Source organism: Scaptodrosophila lebanonensis, unplaced genomic scaffold, assembly GCF_003285725.1.
Source record: "Scaptodrosophila lebanonensis strain 11010-0011.00,11010-0021.00 unplaced genomic scaffold, SlebRS2 tig00000080-arrow-pilon, whole genome shotgun sequence".
NCBI classification, from domain to species: domain Eukaryota; kingdom Metazoa; phylum Arthropoda; class Insecta; order Diptera; family Drosophilidae; genus Scaptodrosophila; species Scaptodrosophila lebanonensis.
This window is the reverse complement of record NW_022060561.1, coordinates 766,561-791,422: the sequence shown is the minus strand read 5'-3', so window position 1 is coordinate 791,422 and position 24,862 is coordinate 766,561. Positions and strand designations below refer to the sequence as shown.

The following is a 24,862-nucleotide window of genomic DNA, read 5'->3' as shown; positions in this document are numbered from 1 at the left end:
ACCCAACGATTTTGTTTGACTTCTTAAATATGCAATGCATTTAATAATATCATTTTAATAAACTTCCAACATTATTTTTAACGAGAGAATATAATTTGAGAACCACTTTTAAAAAGAATAGCTGTACAAAATTGTCCTAGAGTGCTCTACTATTCCTTCCTTAAACACTAAGCTAAGCCTTCGTCCTTGCGGTATGAAATTTTAACATTATTTTCATCGAGAGAATATAGTTTTAATATTCATATATCTAATAATCATTTCTTAAACACCGAGCTGCATATTTAGCTGGTCATTGATGGCTTCATGGTTATAATTTTGATTTGAACAACCTTCATCATTACTAAAAGATAAAATCGCACTTTTCCGTATTTTTGGTCCATTTATATCGGGTATCGTATCTCTGTACATATGGCCGGGTCCTGCGTCACCGTCACACATTTTAGCATTAGTGTCTCGAGCAGACAACGTGGCAGGCGAATCGAAGCGTCTATGCGCGCACACAGGCACAAACAGTCAATGTCGTCAGCAGGAGCAACGGGAGCTCCTTTTGCCATCTTTTAGCATCCAAAGACGATGAAGATGAAGGCGACTGTCTTGTCTTGCCTTGCCTTGCCTTTCCTTGCCTTACCGTGCCGTACCGTGCCGTACCGTGCCGTGCGTTCCTTGCCGTTCCCTGCTTGGGATGTCTATCGCCTTTTGCTCTATCCTCGGTTAGATGTTACGGAAAATTGCTTACGGTTTTTTCTGCTGGCAAACACACAGAGACACACGCACTCCCTCCCATAATGCTTTGCTGCCACACATGGCCGCTAACAGCGAGCGAAGCGGGCAACTGGGCGTCACATCCATACGACTACAAACAGATATGTTAGACAGCCCAAGACCCTCATCTGCTCATCCATTGCTTGAAAATAGAAATAGATGACAACAATACCAACAGCAGCAGCAACTACAACAATAACAACAACAAACACATGAGCATAGCCCTGGGTATGAGCTGTAACGACTTTGACTAAGGGCGACAGACACCGCCCGATGGGGTTAAGCGGCCAGGGGATGAGGCATACACAAGAAGAAATAATTGGTAATTGATATGGGAGTGCTGACTAAGGTAATAAATGGGGGAAAATGCTGAAATGGAAGTGACTTTTTAGCTTGCTAGAATTTATGCTATTGCTGCATTTTAAATTGTTTTGATTTTATGTCTAGTTAGAGACATCATTAAGACTTTTTTGTTAACCTTTCCACAATACAAGTACATATCTTAGTTTATAGTATATACTCAAATATGCAAAAATGAAACTCAATAAAAAAAGGACAGAAGCTTCAAGAAGAACTTAATTTCATGCTACCAATTGCCATCCGTTAAAAGAATATTTACAATAATGTTAATCACAAATAAAACACACATATAATTCTAAAAACAAACATGTTCAACATGAAAAAGAAATCAAATGTTAAAAAACAGTCTTTAAAAACATTTCAACTACTATATTTTTACAGTGCACTTTGTCACTTTACTAGTCATGTAGCCCCTCGGTACCCTGTTCCTGCAAGCACTCTAATATACAATAACAGTCATCAGTTCCTGGCTGCCTTCCTCACCAAACTCACTTATGAGAACCACCCAGAAAACGTCTTTACGTACTGTCAAGCACAAAACAGACATGCCAGCCATCTAGACAGCCAGCATGCACCCATCCAATTCGATACCCTACTTCTATCACCCCATTCCTTGCCCCTCCCCCCCCATACTTCCACCACAGTAGACAACGACGACGACGACGACAACGCACGCACAAACAGCGAACGGAGCCATACTCTCAACTCATCTGAACTCCATCTTGCTCATGCCTACAAAGAGGTCCGAAAAAATAAGGTAGAACAGCAGCAGCACAAGCAGCGAGGTATTTCTAAAGCTACAGCCACAATCAAAGTTGCTGCTAAGGATGCTGCTGATGCCAGGCTGGGGCTCATCCACTCACACTCATACACACACATCTGCACACATACTCGCACATACATAAATATTATAGCCTCATGCATCTAGCTCAAAATCCCACATCACAAAAAGTCCAAACACACACACACACACACACAGACGCAAATACATTGGCACAAAAACAATGCCAAAAGTTTCTACACACACTCGCAGTTCTCCAGACCCTTCTCACCTAGCCAACAACTTGACTGTCTTGCTTGCCATGTTGCCAAGTCAAAGAGTCTCCATGCACTCTGTCTTTGCCTTCGTACCGCCATCTCTCCCCCATCCCCCCCCTCCCCCCACCACAACAACCAAAAGTATGCTGCTCGTACACATTTTGGCAGGCAACAACGGCACCTCCAGTCGCAGCGCACACACAAGTACAATCGCCTCCGACCCACACAAACACTCACAAACACACACACAAACACTCACACACACACACACACAAGTACACACTCCTTCATATAAATCTCGTGTGTGTACGTCTTCGGCATTGGTTGGCTTAGTATTTTTGGTTAATTTTCTTCTAGTTTTAGGTTACGTTTTTGGCTTTTCCCCACTGATGGCTGTCGGCTGCCTTTTGCCACAAACCCCAAAAACCCCAACCCCTAAATACAACCACCACTAGCCTTTCACTTGTGAAAGACGTTTGCTTAAAAGCCACCATGCCACACCTACACACACACACACACACACACACAAAACACTTCCACACACTCCCACATATACACACACACATGGCCTCACATTTGTATTTAGTTAGTTTGTGCTCTTGGCGTTGCCAATGCTTTTTAGTGCCGAGACATCTTAAAGGGGTGCAGTACTCATATGTTTGGGGGGGTGCTTAGACCCAAGCTGAAGTTGACGCTGATGCCGATGCCGAAGCCGAAGCCTGTGCCCCAACTCCTGTCATGTCACCATGTCCTTAGCAGGCAGCATATAAATGAAAGGCACGTCATTTTGTAGCAAAGTCTTCGTCGTACTCGTACTCGTCCTCATCCACATCCACATCCACATTCAGATCCCCATCCACATCTACATCCACATCGTCATCGTGTTCTTCTTCTTAGTAACGCTACCCTCTATTCTCTGCGCAGCGCTGCCCCGTGGCAATATTGCCTACTCCACTAGCTTAAGTTCCCCATATCTACTTCAATGTGTGTCCTGTGCTTCGTTCCCTTCATTATTTAACATTTTACACACGGGGGTAGCGCGTTATAGCGAGCGGCAAGTGAGGCGCTCAGTATGGTGTAGGCAGTGGTAATAGAAAGGGGTAGGATAGTTTATAGTCGGTAGCAGGTACTGGATATTTATTTAAAGTAGCTACCCCCCTATCTAGCTTTCTGACTCCTACCGCTTTGAGTAGCTTCATCACAAGCGTAGAACGACCCCCCTCCCCCTAGTATATTGGACCTGCAATATTCAACATTTCGCTGCCTGGAATAGCAAGCTGAAGAAATATTTGAAGAATTCAGATAACCTAGTGGAGGGAAAGGAGGTTAGCATGAGCTAAGAAATAGCGATTACAGGTTGTTTGCCTCTCCATCATTATTTTGTCTTCACTTCTATCATCGCAAGTACATCGTGCCGATGAGTTCCCAGCTCACTAGACCCACTAGACCCACTGGTCTAACACTCCTTTTTTTCTTCCTCTTCGCCTGGGCTGTTCATCAGCCGCATTTTACTTTTATTACTTGGGACAGAAACTGCTGTGAAAACCCCCAAAGGCGCCTTCTAGTCCAAAAGCAATTCAAGACCATGGCAAAGCTGCTTGCCGGAGTTTTTGGCTTAATGAAAATGAAGGCGCTCGTTCGCCTTGCCAAAAGGGAAACGTACGAAAACGCCCACTGAAACGCCTATGACGAAAGAGAAAAAAGAAGAAAAAAAATACAGAATAGAAAACGAGCAGCAGAGGCAAAAGTCCAGTGTGTCCGTTTGGACGATTGATGTGAACATGAACACATTTGAAGGCAAGAACCCACCAGACTCAGCCCCTCAGACTGTCGCTAGCAATAACCTTTACTTGAGGTTGTTCCCAACGCCGCCCTCGTTGCCGTTGCCGTTGCTGTCGCCTTCGCCGTCAGCGTCAATGTTCACGTTCTACTCGTCGTCTATGTTCTGTGACAGCACGGCACTTTTTCTTGGCACACAACCACAAGGCAAGCGTCCGAGCCCATGGCCACCCCAACACTCCAATACCAACACCCTTACCCCAACACCAACGCTCGCTCACTCGAATGCTCAAAACGCCAACACAAAACGATTCATCTTCCCTTCCCTTCCCTTCGCTTCCTTCTCCTCGTCCTCCTCCACCCACTCGACAAAAGTCGTCCAACTCCATGCCGCTTAGCTAAAACGTTCGCCTACTCGCCTTCTCTTCTCCTTGCCTCTTACCAATTGTATTTTCCTTCAACGTTGCCTCGTCGCTAGGCTCTATCTTTTTTCCCTCACTGTGGTCCCTGTTGAAGATTTTAGGCAACGTCTTTTATCTGTGCACTTGGCCCACGTCTTGGGCAAGTTGTGCGCAAAAATGTTGGAAGCCCCAACGCTGATGTTGATTCAATGTGCTCGCTCACTGACTGGACGGCTCCACTTACAGTCCCCTGGCTGTCGAGAAACGAGAAAAAAAGGTTTCCGGTTGCGCCAATGTTCTGCTTCCTTTTGCTTTGCCAGCTAGAAGCTGATGGCGACCATGGTGGGCATTACTCTCAGACTTCTCGGACATAAGAAACTCAAACACAAATTAGAGAACTCCGACGGCAACGGCAGGAGCGACTTTGCCGGAGTGATGGACAAAGTTTGAGGCACAAAAAAATGTGGAAAAAATCATTGTGGTATAATCCGAAGTAAAGTAATGAATGAATCAAGAAAAACAGGGGCAATGGGGAGAAGGATTAAAGGAGGGGTAGCTGGCAAATGTGAACTTTCCCATTAGACGCTGCCTCGACGGTTTCCGTAAAAACGACTGGCCATAAGTTAATTGTTAGTTTTGGGTCTATTGAGTAATGATGTTTATTTAGCTGCTCGCATGCCATAAAGGTAGTCAGATACTTGTATATACAGCACATAATAGATGGAAAAATTAGTCATAAATTTAAACTAATGCTCCTTATCTGGCTTTTGAAATCCAATTTTCATTCCACTTTAATGTATACCTGCCACATCCACTAGGTGGTCAGCTGCGAAAGCTTAGCAACTTCCTAACATTCAGTGCCTAGTTGGGAGTCTTGGACTCCTCCCATCCACCCACTACAAGTATAACAACTGCTAATGAAATACTTTACGTAGCGTTCGCGAGCAACTTTCCTCGCCTCAAGACTCTGGTGTACAGCTGGTGGGTTTAACTTTGGACTGACTGCCTACCAGTCTACATGTCTGCGTGCCTGCTATTGAATTACTCAAGCGTTGTTCACGTCCTAGGTATCTAGCAGACCAGATACCCCCACTAAGCAAGTGGCTCAAGTCAGCAACATTTGAGTTGCGACCGTAAGGCGCTGTCTTGTACCTTTTCAACGGCTATGCTCCGACCCCAACACACAACCCTTCGACGTTGCTTTCCGCGCAATATAGTACTATAACTAGAGAGAAGAACAAGATATCCTGCAGGGGCTTTTATGGGAACGTGCTCTATATTTTGCTGAGTGCGGCCGTTAGGTCTGCAGCCAGATGCCGCATAGTGGGCAAGATCAATGTTTGTTAGCATTTTGTTATACCAGATACTATAGAAGTTATAGTTGTTTAGTTGTGGTGGTTTAAAAAGGAAGGCACATTGTCACAGAAATAAATATTCAAGGAATGGCATTAGAGCCCGATTAAAATATAAATTTCATGTTGAACATTGAATCTGTTATTAGTTGTTGTGGTTTCAAAAGGCAGGCACATTGTCACAGAAATAAATATTCAAGAAAAGGCATCAGAGCCCGATTAAAACATAAATATCATGCTGAACATTGAATATATCTTACCAGAATATTATGAGGAACGGTAATGAATATTGATTTGATTTTTTTTTTTTTTTTTCAATTTATGCATTAAAAGATTTAAATATAATTTGTTATTTTTGAATAGTATTATTTTTCTTTTAAAGCCATTTATCATCAATAAGCTATTTTTGTTCAACATTTTTAGTTCTAAAATGGGCTTCAATGATTCGGGATTAGTTTTTCTAAGAACTGTCTATATACTCTTATCATTCATATATCCAAAAACTTCTATATTCCATATCAGCTGTGTACATTTTATAGCTAGTGTTGTTTTCTTTTAAGCCAAGGTCAACTTGTTTGTTCCACAGTTCGGCATTCGTTCGTGTCTTGTCTTTGACGCTTGATGCTGGTCCTTTTGCTTCTGCCATTTCTGCTGCCTGCGATTCCTTCATCTTCCTCTTCAGTTGCTGCTGCTGCTGCTGCAGCTTTTACTCCTAAGGCCGGTCTCTTAACTCATGCTCAGACCCTCCTGCTTTGTACCTACACCCTCATTTACACAGACACAAGTGAATTGGGATTACGAACACAGACAAGGCTCTGCACAGCATAGCCTAACCCTTCGTCTACCCACACACGCCTAACTCGCACACTAACCCACTCCGCTTTTAACACTCACACCCTCATCACTGTCCCAGGACCATGCTGACGTTACCATTCGCCTGGCTACCCTCCACGCTGTCTGCCATTTGCTTAGTTTGCCAGCGCAATTTTTATACAAATTTTCTTGTAACCCTGCAAGCGTGCCACCCAGACCCAGACACCCACACCCACACCCACATTCACACCCCACACTCCATAGTCCAGGCTGACAGACACCCCCACCGTTTTCTGTTAGTATTTGGGACTGGCTGTGGGCAGGGGCTGGCTGCGGGATATAGAGTCCTCAGCACCGAGGGTGGTAGTCACTTGGCAGTAGCGAGTAGTTCACACTGTCGCTTCATTTCTACATTTTCTCATTCTACTCAATGTGTCCTGTATGCCGTCGTCCTTGCTCATCAACAGACACTAGACCCTAGTCCAATGTGCCGCTTGCCGTTGCCGCTACCGCTTGCCTTTGCACGTTTGTCCATTTTAAGTTCGAGCTCTGCCCATGGCACTCATCCAGCGCGCAGAAAGTCCTACAGTCCTTCAGTGTCTCGCTGCTTCAGCCAGCGCAGTAAACAGTTCGCAGCGCTTGTCCGTGTATCCGTGCTCCCCTCAGCCCATCGTGTCCTCATTTATTTTGTACCCACGCTGGCAGCAAAGTTTGTCTTGCGTTTGGTTTTTCATTTTTTAGATTATTCCTTGCCGCTTCTGCGTCCGATATTCCTTTTTTATGATGATGCCATGTCTGTATCTTTGTATCTGTGTCCCTCTATATATATATATATATATATATATATATATACATACTTGCATATACATATCTACTGATATGTGTCTGTGTGCCTGCCTGCTTGCTTTCCTAACGAGCATGTTACTCCTTTCGCTTTTATTATTATGCTTTAGCGCACATTCCAGTTACAAATACAACAACAACAACAAAAAAGTAGAAGAAGAAGAAGAACAGAAAACAAGAAAATAAAAATGGGTAAAAAAAAAGAAATCGTGGACTCTCTTTTGACCACATTCCACAACCCACTGACAGCCATTTTCATTTGGCTCCCGTGGCGTTGCCAAGCTACCCAGCAGCCCAGCAGCCCAGCTACCAATGTCCTACCATGGCCAACTGTCCTGGGTTCCAGGCGTCCATGCTGCGCCGCTCGCTGCTGCAAAAGTTGCATGTTCCCGCTATATATATAAAATAATAACAACTAACTAAAAATCCGTACGCTTTAGCTGCAAAATCCTTTTGTTTTGCACGATGCCCAAAACCTAAAACTAAAAAAAGTAGTAACGAAAAAATAAAAATAAAAAAATGAAAATAATAAAAAAGAAGAAATTGTTTGCCCCGTTCAAATTCAATGCAAAACTTTTTCCTCTAACGTGCACTGCTAGCTGGGGCTACCCACATAAATTTTGACCAGCACCCACTCCACGCCCACTTATTCTGCCCCTCCCCCCGCCACCACCCCACGCTGGGGCTCTGTTTTTTGGCAAACTCTGCTACGGCATGGGTTAAAAGTTTATCAGCGCGTTTGTCTGCCAACGGCGGCTAAAGCGGCTATGGCTACGGCTACGGCGGCGGTGGCTTCCTTTGGCAGTCTGCCCGCGTGGTTGCTTGTTTGTCTTACTTTTGACCTCCATAAGCGCGACGACTACGTTGGCAGCGCACCCCAGACACCATACCCCAGACCCCAACTGATAATGATGAATTAAAAAGCAGATGAGCTTGGCTTTTAGTTAGAATTGAATTGAAGTCGAAGTCTGATGTTTTTCACAGATAAACAGAGTTCGTTGAGTGTTGTTGAAAATACTTTTCTCTAGCATAACAATTATCCAAAACAGGCAGCTAATGTTTAGTTCTCATTTACTTTTCTATACTATATATACCCGGACAGACCTTAAATAACAATTTTAAAAAATTAAAGAAATACATTTAACAGTAAAATTAATACTTTTTCTCCAGCATAACAATTTTCCAAAACTGGCATTAACTGAATATTAGTTCTCATTTACTTTTAAAAAGTCTAAAGAATGGACACTATGCTTTTCTATATATAGCCGGACATATCTTAAAAAGCACAACAATTAAAAAAATAAATAAATAAATATATACCCGTACATAGATATTGATAATATAATTTAAATATTAAAATTAAAAATGATACATATACTATTTAAACGCCCCGCTAATTAAATTAAATGGATTAGTGGCTCAAAAAAAAATCGATAATATGATTTTAAAATGTAAAATAAGAATAAACAAAGTTCGTTGAGTGTTGCTGAAAATACTTTTCTCCAGCAACAATTTTCCAAAACAGGCAAAATTAAAAATAAACCGAGTCCTTCGAATGTTGTTTAACAATTTTTCATAACAGGCAGCTAATCTTCAGTTCTCATTTACTTTTAAAAAGTCACAGGAATGCACACTATCCTTTTCTATATACTTGTATACCCGGACAGATCTTGAAAAACGCAACAATTAAAAGAAATTAAATATATACCCGTACATAGATAAAAATAATATAATTTTAATTTTAAAATTAAAAATGAAATCCCATTTAAATAGCCTGATAATAAAATTAAATGGATCAGTGGATCAAAAAATCACTTTTAAATTTCACATATATTCTAATTCCATATCTTCTCTTTATTTATTTGCAGGTAAGCATTAATTGACTTCCTATTCTGAAATATTAATAACAAATGTAACAAGTGAGTAGCAAACAAATTTTTTGACTTTGAACCAAACTTGTTGGGACAAGAGTCGCTAATTGTAACGCACACCTTGAATGAACAGATACACATAGTTGGTGGCAGTGCAAGTGCAACTTCGCGGGGCAACTTCATAAACACAGGACTTCGCCAACGAACGCATCCGCACAAAATGCAATGAAAAATGTTTTTACCTTAAGCAGCTTAAAATTAAATTACACGTAGGTTGGAGGCCCCCAGCTTTGGCAGCAACTGCAACACTGCAGAACTAGCACAGACGACGACGACGACGACGATGGCGGCGGTGGCGGTGGCGCCGCCAACTAGATAGAAAAAAATATACTATACTCGTAGTAGTATGTGTAGCACCAACAACAAGAGGTGCGATGTGTGATGATGGGAGGGAGGGGAGGTAGGGAGATAGGTAGGGAGATAAAGAGTGCAACTATGCACTGGCATACAATTATGTGTACTTTTGCCGACGGAAGTTGCAAGTGGCAGCAACAAACACACACACACACACACACATACACACAGAGAAAGACACAGGCTCATAGAGAGACACACACACCCTCACCCTCACAACAACTGCACACTTAATAATACGGTTTATTAGCGACATAAGCACATCCGCCGTTTGCCGGCAGACATTTTAATTGGTAGGCGAGTGTGCATGGCAACATAAAAATTATAGTAGCTGTCTCTAAACAGTGTCAGTTAGACGCGAACTTAGTTGCCAGAGGGATAGCCAGAATGTGTGGGAGGGGGTGGGGGGCTGAATTGGAAAAGTAGAATACTTCAAATCGATGGCTGCCTTTGTCTAACAAAGGTTCGACTAGTGGGTAAGTGGGACTTGAATGGTTCGGAGGCTAGTCTCTGACAGTGCTTGTTGTTGTTGGGGATCCTTCGCTGCTTTGGTTAGTTAAGTGCGATGCCACAAATTAAAAACTGCTGCGTTTTTTAATCAAACCAGCATTAGGCGCAGACTTGCACCCACGCACAAATACACACACATACACATACAAATACACACACACTAAACTAAGCTACAAAATTAAAGAACATCACCAAGTGACACTTGTCAATAAATTATGTGCAAGTTGTGTGTTTGGAGAATGTCTTTGTACATGTCTGATATTATTTAATAATTTGTGTACCTCCCTAGGCCGTCTTTAGAGTCTCGTTTCTTTAATAAAAATTTCTTTAGGTGTTAAAAAATGAAGAAGGAACTAAAACGATTCGAAAAAAGAAACAAATATATTCATTTCAAATTAAATATTTAAATTTAAATTTCTTTTGTTGTAAAAAAATTAACAAGAAACTAATTTTTTACATTCATTTCAAATTAAATAATTGCTGTTCCTATTCCTAGTTCCTATTATTTAACATTGCTGCATAGATATTTGATCCAAAGAAGGATTTAGTCATTTCCATGTGACTAATATATATATTTTTTAAATTAATTATAAAGATTCTCATTTCTCTCTCAAGCATAAAAGTAATGCTTGAAATAGATTACGTAAATCGAAGTATGATTTTATAGTTATTTGAAACAGCTTTACTATGAAGTTCATGGTGACTGTAAACTCTGGGTCTTTCATAAATTAGATAACTTAACTAGCTAGGTTTAGTCAAAAAGAATCTACCTACGATCGATCTTTATTGATCGCGACTTAGCTTTATTCTAGCAATCTGCATATTATTGGATTTTCTAAGAGCGAGTCTTTCCTCCCTCTTTTTTCTTAATAAATTATTTAATGGGAATACTGCTCTTGCTGCTCCTTTCCTTAAGAAAAAGTTATACACTTTCTGTTAAAATGTAGGAGGGTTTAAAAGCTAGTCACTGCCAATATATTTTTGGTGGGAGTATAAATTTGGCTTACTCGCTTGCAACACTGAGTTTCTAAAAAAAATATATACTACCCATAAAGTATATGATTGTCTAAGACTTTAAATATAAAATGCATATATTTTCGTATCTTATTTTTTGTTGTCGAGTATAGTCGTTGGGGGAATGAGTATCTGAGTAGGCTTGCCTATTTATATGTGCGGCAACATTTTGTGCCGAAGTTGTGTGTCTGTGTTTGTGTGTGTGTGTGTGTGTGCGTGTGTGAAACATTTCGTGCACATTGCAAGACTTAACAACAATTCAGAATCGGAACCCTTTTCATCTTGCGACCTCGCCCCCCTCGATTTCGGGTTATGTGAGTGCCTCGTGGATGGGGCTCGTGCAGGCAGACATACAAATTTTCCACATCCCTAAATCGCTAATCTGCTACGCATTTTTGTCGGGCTTGCAACGGCAAACCTCTGCTCCAGGTCCCCCACCCCCTCCATCAGCAAATACGCCCACACTAAGTCTCGCTGCTGCTGCTTTTGTAATAATTTTGCTGCCATCGTAGCCGTCGTCGTCATCGTCGTCGTTGTCGTCGTCGTTGTCGTCGACGCCGCTGGGCTGGTGCCTTTTTATTTTATTTTTTTTTTTGGTTTTTTTTCTGGTTACCCAAGTGCAAATCGGCAACTTTGAGCCATAAAGTTGGAAATGGTTTGGGTTTGGGTTTGGGTTACGTTGGGTTCACGTTGCCGGGGCTCTCTGCACATATGTGCGGCGGCGCGATAAGGCACAGAAAGGAAACAGAAGCGGCAACGGCGACAGCGACAGCAGAGAAATTGAAATTGTAGCCATTTGTGAAGGTTGCCAGAGCTAGACGATGACGACGACGATGGCGACAAGTTGTTGGCAGCCAGGCTGTGGTGTGCTAACCTGCACCCCCTCGCCCCACCCCATCAACCGGGCAAACGAGCTAAAAGTTACCCATGGCCCAAAAAAAGAAAAAACAACGACGCCATCGTCGTCGTAACTTTCACCAAAGCGCAAATTGTTGTGCAAGAGGGCTGTGAGGAAAGCGAGTAAAGCGTTATAAAACCGCCAACTCTGCTACCGTTCAAAAATTTTGCGTTGCCAACTTGCAGAGGCGCGCGCGCCCGCGCTTAACACTCAAGTGCGCTTGTGGGAGCTGCACGTGTTTTTGTTTCCAAAAGTTTGGCCCAGCCAGAGCCGCTCTGCTCCCATTCGTTGAAGACAGCTCTTAATTATGAAGGTTCCTACACAACCTTGTAGATTTTAAATGCACACAGGTATTGAAGAATTCGATGGAGAACATGTTGTAATTTGTTGGCTTAAGGAGAATACTTTTAAACCCTAAAACTAAAGCCTAAACAGAGTCAGAGAACAAAATATAATAAAGTGATATAGATTTTGTGATTACAAGTGAACAATCAATATTTACTTTCCATTTTTTCATTCATTCATTCTATTTTCTATTCATTCTATTTCTCTCTTCACATCAACATTGTAAGTCTTTAATATTCCTTAAATTATATACAGCTATTTTCTAAGGACTTTAGACCGCCCTTATTTCAAGGCACTCACAATTAAAGACAACACCTTTATTTTATTTTTTCAACAACAACTTTCGTTGTTTTTACAAAATTTACTTAAAACTGTCGCAAAATAAAAAAAAATAATAGTAATTTATTGCACCTTTGGCAAAACATTAAAACCTATTTTCTATAAGTCTGACTTAAATGTTTTATGTATGTACATAAGTACATATGTTCTTCTTCCTCTACATCATAGCCACGAGTATCTCTAATTTCTGCCTTTGAATAATAAACCCCTCTGTATTGCCTAAACTTTATCTTCAAATTAAGTCCAAGGCAACCCAAACAGATGATTTTGTTTCCCCCTTTCTGGCCAACAGCATAAAGCCTTTGAACCGCGCCAAATAAAAAGTTCGTTTTTTTTTTGTTCCGTCGACCGTGGCTCTCTCATCAGGCAGCCCCAAAAATGTTCGGCGTATTATCTGCCTGCAATGTCGACTGGCCGTAAGGGCAACTTCCCAAAAAAAAGGGCGCAACACAAAAAATCGGCGCACAAATATAGCAACAACAACAACAACAAAAACAAAGAAAAAGTAGATGTAGCAGAGGATAGGACCGGAGGAAAGCAGAGCGCAATGGGAGCGCATGCCAAAAAAAAAGAAGAAGAAGCATTTTGGTGGCAGTACCGCATCTTTTGGGATTTCTTGCCTCGTTTAAAAATCATTCAAGCAGCAGACACCCCACAACAAACCCCATCCAATAAACCAAAGCCCGTAACCCCGTCCACAACCAGGGCCATTGCCGTTGCCCACAACCCACGGGCAACACCCACCCACACACACACACACACACACACACTCACACTCACACACACACGCAGAGGCACACAAATTGTGTCAAAAACGTTTGGCGACATTTTCGTTAGGTGTGGGGCGGGGGGAAGGGAGCTGGGCATCCAAACCTCTAAATCGTTTGTTTGGCGACGCATGGCGCAGGGCGTCATTTTTATGTTTTTGCGCAGAGCTCCCCTTCCCCCACATACTGCTACTTCTTCTTCATTCATTTCTTTTCGTTTCTTTTTTTTCGTACCATGCCAAAAACTTTGACGCCTAACGAAAGAGGCAGCAAATAATTCATCATTTTGCCTTCAGACAACATTTGCCATTTCCTTTCTGTCTCGAGTCTTAGAGTTGATTCCACACAGCTTTGGCCAAAGTTGCCACCCCATCCATATTCCCATCTTCCCATTGCCCCAAACCTTCTTTCCTGTCGCTACTGCCGCTGCCGTTGCTGCTGCCCTCAGGCTCTGAAGACAGAAAAAATATTATTTGGAACGTTTTATCATCAATTTTATGTGCGAGCTTTTCTTTTACTGCGCTTTGCTTTCACCTCCCCCCTCCGCCCCAAATGCCACCTGACCAAGACCAGACCCATACCCAAGCCCAAAACCAAACACAAACCCAAACCAAGAGCAATGCTCCCCCCTCCATCACCCCGTCTATACTACTGACTACTGGAAATGAGTCATTGGCGTCGTTCCGACTCCAACTGGCAGTGAGCCACTCAGTTTGAATGTCTTTGCGAGTGAAAATCAACTGAAATTCGATTTGATTATGATTTGTTTCGATTGAGCACAGTCGCTGTTACAGTCGTGGGTATCGTCGCATCATCGACTATAGGGGACGATAGTCGTGGAGGGGCAGACAAAATCGAAATTGCAATGAGGAATGCTGAATTTGATTTTTGAAAACGCTTGGCTTGGCATTGCGGGCGCACTTTAATGGGTTTTCTCTAACGATGTTAAATTAGTGAATGAAGAAAATTAAGTTTCAGTTTCCAAGGTTTCAATTTAAAAACTAAAGAATATACTACTAGTTGGCGAGAATAAAAAAGTTCATTAGTTCGTATTGAATTCGTAAAAGACAATAATTGCTATACTTCGGATTAGGTTTCATATATTGCCATATATTATAGTCCTCAAAGAATAATGTACAGCGTGTGGGCCATGAATGAAAAATAAATGGATGAATATTTATTCTGAACTCTGAATACCTTTTCTCTCATCTTTAAGTTATTTTGTCGGAATGGTTTGTCAATTTAATGTTTATGGAACGCATTGGCAAACTAATTTTCGTAAAAAAATAATAGCATTTAGATAGATGATTATGGGCTTGCGATCCTATTATTACTAAATAATCGTCAAATTTATTTGATTCGTCTTGTCATGTTGATCAAGAATATATATGTATGCTTTGTGGGATCACAGTATGTAGATTCCCAGTATACTCTTTTACCCTTTGGGTACTCTGTTAATTATTATTATTAATTTTTATTAATAATTGAATTTCTTTACTTGGCAATAACGAAACAAAAGCAATCGTGTCCACTTGCAAATTATTTAATATCAATTATCATTGTGTGTACTTATTTTTCTTCCGCATGTCTAAGAGAAATTTTACATTGCCTTGCCTTCACCGATTGATCTAGCTGCGCTCTCTTGGTCCTTTGCGACATGTTGCGGTGTTCGACCACCCACCCTACTGAATCAAAACACAAATGTAGCCCAGTTAGAAATCTGTTATACAAAGCATACGGCAAATTAGTTACCGTGCGTTTTCTTCTTTCTTATTTTATGTCTCTGTTATGTTATGGTAACATTTTGTCTGCTAACATTGCGGCTAATTAACAGACTTATGCATATGCTTACACACATCAAATGTTATGTTTACATGCATGTACATACTTATGTATGTATGTTAAGGAACGCAGTAAAATAGTAAATTGAAAAGTAAAAATTAATTATTAAGAAATAACGAAATATGAAACAGTGCGTACTTACATTTACATACATTTCGAAATTGAAATACTTTAGTTTTTTAAATCACAATTATTAACACTTAAAAAACAAAACAAAAATTAAGGCACTGCGCAATTTATTTGGCATCGCGAACACACACACATACATACATACATAGATGTATGTATCCAGCGCGTAATTTGCGCGGCACTTTCGCATTAATAAACACATATTATGCATTTTACACTGCACACACAACTTAAAACGAACGTATAGAATGTTTTCACATATTTATGCTTTTATTTAAACAATTAACTACACGTTTTATTAGAGTTGGCGGCAACTCCAAAGACCGACGGCGCGACGCGTTCAACAGGTCGAGAAAAACTGACCTTTGCATTGCAGCTGCCAGCAGAATGCTCTCTTAAAGAATACAATAGTAAAGGCAAATAACCAAAAAATCGTAACTGTAAATCAGCGCTCGCGCCTGCCTTACGTGTGTGGCGTAGCGAGTGTTTGGCCAGTTCATGCGTTGGAGTAGATTTACGTATGTATGTATGTATGTACGTAAGTATGTACGTATGTAGAAATTGTGTGAATTTTAAGCAGAGTTGTTAGTATATTTGAATTACAGTAATGCGCGCATAATGTTAACGTTAACAGGCTGTTCTCTTTGATCTTGCGCTCTCACTGTGGATTAGTAACAGTGCTAATTTGTAAATAAAGCCTCTCTTGAAATCGAAGCCTAACTGTGCTGCTGAGCATTTTTTCTTTCTCACGATTATTTGGTGCGCGTATATGTATGTACATGTGTATGTAAGTAAGTATTGAAGTTACTGCGCAAACGGCAAGGAGAAGACAACAAAAAACAAAAAAAGGAATGCTAGAGTCAACTTTTAAATACCCTTTATTGTGATTAGTAGTTGTAATCATTTTTATTTATGCCACCTAATACCAATATTTTTGAATTGTTAATTTCTTGAATATGTGTATTGATCAGTGCTTGGATAGTTGACATATAGCCGAATCATCTTTATTTTTGATTCATGCCTTAATACCGGTACTTCCAAAATATTTTTTTTGAAACATTGATTAGCGCTTAGATAGTTGACATATAGCCGGGCTTATTCCCCTTTTCTCTGTCTCTCTCTCTCTCTCGCTCTCGCGCTCTGTCTCTTTATTTGGTAATCCGCACATTCCGCTTGCTTTTTTGTTATCAATGTCATTTTGTTAGTTCAGGCTAGAGCAACATTTACGGTGAGCTTCAAACTGTCAAATGCAGAGCATAGCATCAATCATCGGGGGGTGTGAGGTGTGCGTGAAAATAATGTAGAAAAAATAACAGATTGCGAAAAAATTGCAGTTGCAATTGCTTTTGATTTTTCTTTTCTATTTTGCAATGTTTTTGTTTAATTTTGATATGTTATTTGTTATGATTTTTTGGCCAAATTTAGTTTGTTAAATATTGCATGTTTTCAATATTTTATATGCTACAAAAACACTGCTGCATTTTCGATAGGGACCCAAAACACAAATACAGTATATTACATAAGTTTACGTAGACGTTTTTTTTAAAGGCGCACCTAGCGCTTTGTCACAAAAAAATAAAAGCTTCATTATGGAATTTCCATTGAATTTGAAATGCGTTCCGGCTGCTGTTTAAAAAACGAAAATTTAACAATGTGTATATACAGGGAGAAAAAAACAACGAAATCAAAATGGCGAATATAATAAATACAGTGCGCCAGCATTAAAAAAATGTTGTTGTGTGGCATTTCATGCATTTGCATATTCAAATAATGTTTCGTAAACTATACACATGTGTATAAATAAATAAAAAGCCATTAAATATGAGTTCACCTCAAAACCAACTGGGCTTCTTTATCCTTTTTTTCAACAGCCAAGCAAAATTCTATTTCAATTAATTTTCTTTGTTTCACTTTCATATTTTATTTAAACAATAAAGTGCCATAGAAACCCAGCTAGATGTTTTAAAGTAGTTCCTTAAAATCTACATATACTTGTATATCCATTGCCATATAATAAAGAAATCATTTGCAAAAACAAAGCAAAATTTTAAAAAGAATATTACGAAACTAAAAGACGATATCAGCAGCTCTTTTGGCATTACATTTTCTTATATCATTGCCATAATACTGATCTAGATTAAACCCATTTTGAAAGTCACGCTTAGTCTCAGAAAAACAGCAGCGTTTTCAAAACTCTAGCAAGTTAAGCTGTTGACTTGCAATTTGTTTTGCCTTCTAAGTGCATTACCTGCCGCTTATTGTTGAGCTACTTTTTATGCCCCAACTAGTTGTCAACTTGCCACCTCCCCACAACCAGTTTGTAACATGCCGCTTGTTGCACGTTGCTTCACGCCTGCAATTTGACATTCTTTTGCAACAAGTATGGGTGGTGGGAGGAACCGAAAGGCACACGCGCCATTTGTAAAGCTCTAACACCAGGCCTATTGATTACACTCCAACAAATTTAAGGCTACATTCAATGTAAGAAGTTTTACCTTCTTACTTTTGTGATGTTTGTAAAAAATAATTAAATATTATTTAAATGAAAAGCTCTTTATATCTTTGCATCATTTAAAGATGAAATATAGACATACTTATATACTCGTACAGATGTATCTTGAAGCAGTTTTTGGTTGAAAAGTTAACACAATGATGAACAATTTTTAAATGTACATTCTTTATATAAATATTAATTTATAGATCGTTGGCTTCAAATAATCCAGGCTATGAATTATCAACATAATTAATATATTCTTTGTTGTATAAATAATAGAGATTTATAAGCGTTAATCGCTAACCATTTTTGGCATTTGAAACAAATTTTAAACTACAAAAATGAATTATTTAATTGTCTGTCAATTAAAAGTTTTGAAAATTTTATAAAACTTGTTAGCTTTCATTTATCTTTTAAAAATATTATAGAGGTTCTATATTCCATTTTTAATTGAATTTTACGACTCTTTTTTGCATTTAAAATACTTTTTGCATGCAACCTAACAACAACAAAAATGAAGGATATTATTTCAGTTGTGGGGCATATTTTGCAGTGTACTTGCTACCATTTCCTATCTGCTACTGTGCCAGTTGTTGCAGTTGCAGCTGCTAACGGCACACACTTCAACAACTGCTGTCAGCAGCTGCAGCTGCTTTAGCTTCTAACGCTGATTTGCGTTTGGACTTGCACATGAATTTTCATGATGAACTTGATGAAGATAGCGCAGATGATGATGGTGGAGATGATGATGGTGGAGATGATGCTGGAGATGATGGTGGAGATGATGTTGATGATGTGGCAAACTGACGCTGTTGTTTTTGTGATTGCTGTTGCCGTTGTTGTTGTTCACGCTGGCGGCAACACGTCAACATTACGCAGCAGTTAACTACAATCTATGGCAAGTCTCACCCACACACACACAACCACCCACACACAAACAAACACACACACACACACACACACAGAGAAACTCGTACATCACGTATACGCTTTCGTTTCAGGTGAAAAGTTTTTGTACCCTCTGGGGAAACAATTCAATTCTGACTCTGTTGGTGCAGCTCGCGATCAACGGTTCCTTGCATTTGGCACTCGGCCTTTCGGAAAACTGCATTCGGCTTCGGCTCACTCGTGTGCTCCGTTGTGTAGCTGTGTGCGTGCAGCTGCCCCATTTTGTGCTTATTAACATAATGCGTACGTACGCCCCCGTCTGCAGGCGAGTGTCTGTACGAGTGTTTTTGTTGTTGTGTTACAAAACCGCACTTGTGTGTGTGTGTGTGTGTGTGTGTGTGGGGAACTCCTGTTCCTTGCCTGCTGCTGTCCCCACACTCTGCTTTCGGCGGCGCTTAAGTGTTTGCATTTTATTGCATTGTGGCTATAAAAATTATCGTTTGCTCGCATAAGAACTGTTTACGGTCTTAAATGAGAGGCAAACATGAATTCAGCGAATTGAAATTTAAATTGCTCAAACAAAATGAAGACTCAACTGCTTCGCTCACAATAATATAAATAAGAAAATAATTTTATGAAATGGGAAAAAAAAAATGTAATCAAAGCTACAATAATATTCATGTTTAGCCAAATATAACTATTTAAATTAAATTGTATTCAACATAACAAAAATAATAAATGAAAGCCTAATACAAACTAATAAAAGCTTAAAGCATATCATAGATGGAATAAAAACTTAAATTAAATACACAATAATATAAATAATAAAATAATTTTATGAAATGGGAAATAAAAAACCCCAACCCAAGCTACAATAATATCCACGGTTAGTCAAATATAATTATTTAAGTTCAGATTTTATTTTACAAATTCTAACTATAAATAAATGTAAACTAAAAAAAAAGATGATATATATATATATATATATATATATATATATATATATATATATATATACATATATACATATATATATATATATATATATATATATATATATATATATATATATATATATATAATAATAATAATAATTAATAATTATTTATTTAAAATGACGATTGTTTAATTATTTTTACACTATCTATGCAGATGATGCCCGCACTATAAATAATAAATATATAAATATATATATATATATATATATATATATATATATATTTATATATTTATTATTTATAGTGCGGGCATCATCTGCATAGATAGTGTAAAAATAATTAAACAATCGTCAATTTAAATAAATAATTATTAAAATTCAACACATTTTATGGGCCATATATCTGTTGGCCACTCCCCAAATTGAATCGGACACATTGCCATATTTTATTTAACATGGCATTACTATATAATGTCCATAATTTTTGCACGCATCAATCTCTACAGCAACTGTCTGTCAAACCTTACACTCTCATTCGCACACACACACATGCATAGCCATTCATTTGCTTTGTGGACGCGTCCAACTAAAAACACAAACATACAGCCTGTTTACATGCAAAACATTTGCCTACTTTTAGGCTATTTTACGCATTTACCCCCGACTGGCCGACTGGGAAAAGAGGGGCAGGAAAGCACCGCCAACCCAGATTAATTCGCTGCTCGCTGAAATGCGGGGAGTTTTTGTCAAGTTCCACAGCAGCCCAGCCTCGCTATCATTGCCAATAGAGATGGGCATTAGTTTAAATAAATAAAACTGTTACATGTCGTGCCTACAATGTGAACTAAATATCTCTACACATCATTTTACAAAATATCAGTCAATTACCGTAATCAATGTGTTTAAAGAAATAATATTCGTTTCATTTTCTGGATGGAAAATACAACACTTACATATAAAGCGAAAAATTGAAATTGTAAATTTCAAATTGAATGAAAAGTGACAGTTATTCACCAAAATACGTCTATTTATTAATGATATTAAATTATTTACTGACATTATTTATAAAAGTGCCATAAAAGTAGGAGTTATTCCCATTGAGTTAATCATTATGTTTTTTCAATAACAACCAATTAATGGCTATAAGAGAATTTGTTTTCAAAGAAAATAGAAAAAAATAATAATATTAATAAAATAAAAAACAGTAATAAAAAATTTAAAAAAATAATCTAAATTAAAAAAAATTACTAAAAATTATTAAAAGTATGCAAATAAAAAAAATTAGTATAAAAATTAAAAAAAAAATAGATGGCAATAATAGATTTTGTTTTTAAATAAAAAATAAAATAAAAACAATATTAATAAATAAATAAACAGAATAAAAGTAAAAAAGTAATCAAAATTACAAAAACAAAAATACAAAAACAAAAAATACATTTTAAAATATTTTTAAAAATTATAAAAATAAAAAAATAACTATAACAATTTTAAAAAGTAATAGAAAATTTAAAACTAAAAACAAAAATACAAAAAAATAAATTAAACATTGGTGTAATTAAAAAGATTCGTTACTTGCTGCTTTCTGCTGCAAAAAAAATGTTATTAGGTGGTTCCAAAAATATATATTTAAAGAAGGCATTCGGTTGCAAGATTTTTGATTCCCATCTTGATTAAGTGCCTTCGAATTTATCATCATCGTTGGGATTATAGCTTTTTAAATATAAATCCGCCAATATTTCGACAAGTAGTAGAAAAGAAAAGGGGAAGTGTATAAATTATAAAGTCTACAATTTAAATTAAATTGATGTCAGAAATAAGTCGTTGCCCGAACTGCGAAGAACATAGAACGGTGTAAACTTTTACAACGAAGCAGCAAACCAAATATAAGCTGAAGATCAAGTAGATAAAATGATTAATAGAAAATAATATTTTATAAATCTTTAATAAGATCTGTCCTACGTTAGACAATTATTAAATTTTATTATGGGAATTAACTTTCTTGCAACAAGTTAATAACTAAATTTCTTTTAATTAAACAAAAACATTTCCATTTTCATTGTCATTGTCATTTAGCTGAAGAGCATGAGAATGCTGGCAAATATATAAATGTACAATGCAATATTTACAATATGTTTAAATTAAATATGAAATCATTCAATTAAATAAATGTACAATGCAATATTTACAATATGTTCAAATGAAATATGAAATATGAAATCATTCTGACCTTAGCTTAAAATGTTGAGCAATTAAAGAATAATTATTTTATCAGTGGAAAAACTACAATACTTAAAACAAATGCAATGTTTGATTGATTGCAATTAGTTGAGCTTAGGCCGTCACGCGCTCATCTCTAGTTTTCATTGTCATTTGGCTGCAGAGCATGAGGATGCTGGCAACTAATGCATTGACTAACTGTCATTTGACGCGACATACGCGCTTGTGTGTGTGTGTGTGTGTGTGTGCGTGCGTGATTTGTTGTTGAAAAAAGTGTGTGGCTGTTGCCTGCTTTTAGGCGCACGCGATGCAAACAAAAAAATTTAAAATAAAATGCAATTTTTTGTTGTTGTTGCTGTTGCTGTCGCTGTTGCTGCCACAGCACAAGAATTATTGCGTATGCAGCTCATTATGGCAACAGGGCTGGCTGACCCACCCGCTTTCATTATTTTTTTTTTCTGCCTTCTCAAGTGGGTGGCATTAACTGTGTTGCTACATTACCCGACACCACGCACCCACCGCCGCGCTGTTGGCAACAATTCCCCTCTATTGTGTGGCATGTATTAATTGTGACGTCTGGCCTCTGTTGCGCATAGGCTGGGCGTTCGCAGCGCCGCTGATGAGTAAGTAGGTTTTCTTGTATACAAGCGAACGCGTTGCTCGCTCGCTCGCTTGTCGGCTGTTTTATTTCATTTCATTTTTTTTTTTTTTTTTTAACAACCGCCTACTTTTTGTTGTTGTTGTTGCTGGCTGGCTGGCTGGCTGACTGGCATGTGCAGCCCGCAGGTTGGCGATTTACGCGCTTCCTTTTGCCACTCGTTGCCATCTTTTTTGTTGGTGTTGTTGTATTTAATGCCACCTCATTGATAATAATGCCACCCCCGGACAGCAGCCTCACCCCCTCCTCCAGCATGCGGAGTTGGGTGTCTGTCGAACGAATGCATTTGCAGTGCGTCGGCCTCTCGGTTGGCATTTTTTGTTGCACGTGCCGTATGCGTAATATTTTTACACACACACACACACACACACACACAGACACAGAGAAATACCCACTCATTTAGTCGTGCGTGTTTGGCCGTGCGTCCAGTGAGAGCTTCGTGCGTGTGCGTAACAACAAAAAAGGACCAAAAAAGCTCCGCCTTAAAAATATTTTTGCACCAATGCTATTTGTATCTGTTTTTCTCTTTTTTCCACGCATGCAACAGCAAACGCCAAAGTGGGCCTATGATGATGATAAGCGGTGCAGTAGTCGCGATGCACCGTCATAGTTGTTGTCGTCGTTGTTGTTTTTATTGTAAATACAAGCAAAAGCAAAAAAAAAAAACATGCTCAAAAGTAGGAAGGCCATTGCCACAGAGAGCCACAGACTGACAAATGAAAAGTGCAAAAAGGCACAAAAATTCCAGGATGCGTTGACCAAGCCTTCTTTTTTTTATGTCCCAGCTCCACTTGCTGGTGCTGGTGTTGTTGTTGCTTTTGTTGTTGCTGCTGCTGCTGCTGCCGCTGCTGTCAAGCATATGCCCATATGGCTTTACATACATACTTGTAGGCGTGTATTTTTTTGTATTTTTATTTACGCACCTCTAACGCTCTGCCTCAACCACAGAGTCGATGTTCGAGGGCGTACATCGGATAAGTGGCCACACACCTCACCTCACCTCTCCTCACCTCAGGCCACCCCCCGTTTATATTCTTGTTGCGGTTATTGAGGAAATGGAGAACTCAATGTCTGACAATATTGTGTTTCAATTTAATTTGCGAAGTGATGAGATCTTTTCTACAATGGATGCTGGACCAGGTTGGCAACATGTATGGAATTTTAATTGAGGCCTTGCTATGCTAATCGGTTTCTTTTTTTCTTTTAAATCATTTAATCGCACATTCAGATTAAGCACCTTAACAATACAAGTCTTTATAGATAAAGCAAGGAGGAGAATGCATACTGACTGTCTTGGCAAAGCCAAATCTTTTTAGCCTTTCGAAAGGTCTGACAGGAAGTCGTCCTCTTGCGAGCATACTAAAGGGTCTTAGTAGCCTGTCGCTATATCTGCTTGTGTCCCTTCCAATCTGAACTTTCATAGAACAGGTCTACAGGTCTAGTTTAGTCTCAGCACGTAACAGGGGCTTTTACTTTTACTTTAACTTTATTTTATAATGCTTGCTTTTCCATTATCTGGATACACTTATACAGTCGGCATAGACAGCTCTCTTATCTCTAAGTGGCATAGTGCTTCTTCCATTAAATCTTCTTTTAATTAAAGCAGCGACTGCAAATAATGATTCTTTTATTTTTTTAAGCCATAGAATCATTCACTTATAGTAATTTTGGCAAAGCGACGAACTTATCAATATCCTTTTTTAGGATTGTCTGTGCTTTTTCACAATGATTTAAAAATTTTTCAATTTATATTCATTTTCTCAAAATTTAATTTTTAATTTTGAGTTTTACTTTACAACTTAAATAATAATCGCTTTTTTTGAGCAAAAATAAAAATAAAACTGGTATAATAATGATTATTCTTTAAGTTTTATTTTGTTTATAAAAAAACTCAAACTGTAATTTTAAATGAAAATATTTGTTTAAGGATGGTTGTTATTATTTAAAGATATATATAAATATTGTACTTTATTTCTCATTAAAAAGACAAAAAAATCAAAAAAATATAACTTACAAAATAATCGTTATTTTATGCATTTAATTTGTTGCTCAAAAATAATGACTTTTAGTTAAGTTGTAATGTTAAACTCAAAATTAATCATTATGAAGAAAATTAAAAAATAATCATTATTTTGTAATTTTTGTAATAACACTTATAATGATTACAGCCCCTGAATTAAAGCCATTGCAA

The 24,862-nt window shown here is 38.4% G+C and overlaps 1 protein-coding gene across 1 annotated transcript in view; it reads left to right on the top strand.

Moving 5' to 3' along the window:
* LOC115626021 (putative GPI-anchored protein pfl2) overlaps positions 1-24,862 on the top strand; it is a 94,376-nt gene that overhangs the window by 52,830 nt on the left and 16,684 nt on the right. The window lies entirely within an intron of this gene.